The sequence below is a fragment of the Rhagoletis pomonella genome, unplaced genomic scaffold (genome assembly GCF_013731165.1).
Source record: "Rhagoletis pomonella isolate Grant_MI unplaced genomic scaffold, Rhpom_1.0 Rhpom_scaffold_00006, whole genome shotgun sequence".
NCBI lineage: Eukaryota > Metazoa > Arthropoda > Insecta > Diptera > Tephritidae > Rhagoletis > Rhagoletis pomonella.
The window spans coordinates 32,318,846-32,322,023 of NW_023458560.1; the positions used below are offsets into that span (position 1 = coordinate 32,318,846).

At 32.7% G+C, this 3,178-nt stretch overlaps 1 protein-coding gene across 1 annotated transcript in view; it reads left to right on the top strand.

Moving 5' to 3' along the window:
• LOC118740594 (mediator of RNA polymerase II transcription subunit 4) overlaps positions 1 to 3,178 on the top strand; it is a 9,011-nt gene that overhangs the window by 1,725 nt on the left and 4,108 nt on the right. The gene's annotated exons all lie outside the window — the stretch shown is intronic.

Here is a 3,178-nt window from a genome sequence, read left to right on the forward strand (position 1 = left end):
AAAAAAAGTGCGCTCAAAAGCAATTAAAACAATTTTTGATGTGCAAATTTGTTAGCTAAAAATGTGCTAGTAAAATAAAAACAATAGAAAAATGGCAAGTACTAGAAAATGGCACAGCCAGAATAAGCAAAAAATAATAAAAATAAAAGAAACATGCGCCTCGGCAGCATTTAATGAGTGGTGAATAAAGCGCTACATAGCTGCGATAGTTTAGTACTCAAGTCAGGAAAGTTATAAAAAAAATATTTTTATATTTTTCTGAGCAAGAGCTCTTTATTTGAATTCGTATAATCTCGAACTCCTTACATGTTTATGTATTAGAATATTCTAGTATATTTATTATTGGAATATCATATACTTCGTTTTTTATTACTTCTTCTACATCTCTGATGTTAAGTGTTCCAGAGAAGAAATTTCCTGTTTTTGCGAAGTTAATGGTATTTGTAATAGTTAATAGTTCACTGTATATTTCCGTAAGTATTGAATTATCAAAAATAGATTGTGGATCTAGGGTTGTTAAGATTTTTTCAATTCGAGAATTTATTGTCCTTTGTTGATTATTATTTTCGATAAGTTGATTAAGTCCTGTTTTAATTTCAACTAGATCATCGTGATCTGGTATTCCTGTAACAAATTTTAATACTGAGCCTAAAAAATTAAGGGCGCGTTTGGCACGATACTCGGATGGTATTAACTGTGTCTTCAGAGTTTCTATTTTATCAATTATTATATTTTTTCCTTCAGTTTGAATTGAATCATATCTAGTTCTCACTATTTTTTCATATGGAGCTAATATTATAGATAGATTCGATACATGGTAAAGATAGGATGAAGTCTCATAAATATACACGGAATCTAGTTCAGTGAGTACGTATTTCTTACCAGTCAAATCGGTGATTTCATCGCATAACCCGCAGGTTATTATTATTAAATTTAAGAATCCTGTTTGTTGCATGGTATGCAATTTTTTCTTATGCTATCTTTGTGCATTATTTTTCCCCTAGTTGTTAGGATTGTGTCCCCACGATCTTCTTTCACCTTATGCTTATTATATTTTGTAGCGAGTTTGTTACGGCGATCGGTTCGGCTGTAAATTAGGTCACCTGGTTTGTAAGTTATGCTTTTCCTGTTCCTATTGTGATGTTGGAGTAGTTTTGCTTGTTTATCTTCAAGTGTGTCTTTGATATCAGGGTATTCTTCGGGCTTATATCCTGTGGAGGAGTGAATTGTCCTGTTGTATTGGCGAACTGCGTTGAATAATTCGTCGGCGGGAGCTGTTTTATTTTCTGCAGCTAAGGTTTGACAGAGTTCGATTAGTGTACTGTGTAATCGTTCAACTGGAGCGTTTGATGTTGAATGATGTACAGGCGTGACGGAGTGCGTTACTTGTAGCCGGTTGTACAAAAATTTCGCTATGTGTCCGTTAAATGTTCTCTCGTTATCAGTCATGAGTTATTTAGCATTTGGGTAAACTTGTGTGAGTCCTTCTTCTATGTATTCGTGACAGTTTGTTTTTGTGTTTAGTTTTCGTAGGAAACAATATTTGGAGTATCTATCTATGGAGCTAAGATACTGCATGTTATTGATATGGAATATGTCCATCTGTATGTATTCTCCTACTCGTATTGGTATTGGGGTTTTTCCTATAGGTTGTTTGTTTGGTTGTCTTTCATATTTGTGCTGTAAACATATTTCACAATCTACTGCTTCTTTTCTGCACCTCTCTTTAATGTTGGGCCAGTAGTGGGTCAACAATATTTCTTGTGTGTTATTTTTGTAATTTCTATGTGCACGTTTATGTGTCTGTTTGACGATTTCACTTTGCTCATTTAAGGAAGTTACGTCAATTAGCTGATTTTGGGCTAGTACCAGGGTGCAATTTGGGAATGTGGAAGTTATTTCTTTTTTTAAGTCAAATAGTATTTCTTCGTCTATTTTTATCGCATTAGTGAGTTTTGGTTTAATTACATTTTTTAATTTGGAGAGCAAATCTGGGGTATCTTTAAAAAATATTGTGTGTCTAGATTGACCGGGAAATGTTGTTTGATTAAGAATTTCGTTTCTTTCATTATCTTGTAAAATAATTATTTGATTTTTAAAAGAGTTTAGTGGTTGTTTAACTTTTTTCATAATTTCATTTGGAGAGCTTTGTTGTGAATGGTCTGAACAATCTGTTGTGTTGTTGACTTGTTGTCGGGAAAGTGCGTCTGCAACAACGTTCTGGTGTCCAGGTTTATAAACTAGTTTGGCACCGTATTCTTCAATTAGATTTTTCCTTATCCTTTGTAACGTTACAGGATTAGAAAATGGCTTTTAAGACCGGTTGAGCCCCCAGTTTAGTACTCAAGTCAGGAAAGTTATAAAAAAAATATTTTTATATTTTTCTGAGCAAGAGCTCTTTATTTGAATTCGTATAATCTCGAGCTCCTTACATCTTTATGCTTACATCTATTTATACCATTTCTACTACTGATGATAAATGGTGTTTGTTATTGGTTTAGTGATTAAATTTGTTATTGAAGGTTGTTTACAATGCTATCATATTCTTTTGTTACTTATGAGACAAACATGTTATAGTTTATCAGTAGGTTGTTTACGTGTTTTCGTGTTATCATATTCTTTTGTTACTTATGAGACAAACATGTTTATTTGTACATTATAGTTTATGTATATATGTAATGTATGTGACCAGGCATGTTAGCTATGTATGTAGTGTATGTATGTATGTAATATATGCAGTATATGTATTAACGTCGTTAACTCGATCGAAATAGCCTACAAAACACACAACACTTACCTACACACACGCACACACAAACTGGAGGATAATGTGTAGTATATATGCTGCACTTGGCCGGTTCTCGATCGAATGACGAATATCGCTGAGGTTGCCAAAATAATTTCAATAAAAATCAGTTGGAATTTAGCGTTAGAGGAAAGCGGATGTGATTTACTGGATGGCTGGAAAATAATAAAGAAGCATCAGCTTAAGCGAAAGAGAAAGGAATTTCGAAAGGAATTACAACTACATATAAAAAGAAAGAAAAATAAAAGAAAACGTGCGTTAAACGAGCGAAAGAATAAAATAAAAAAATAAAAAAAAAAACAAATACACAGCAGAATAAAATAGGCATTCTAAAAAAGCTGTAGTTACAAAAAAATAAAATTTTATACCAAA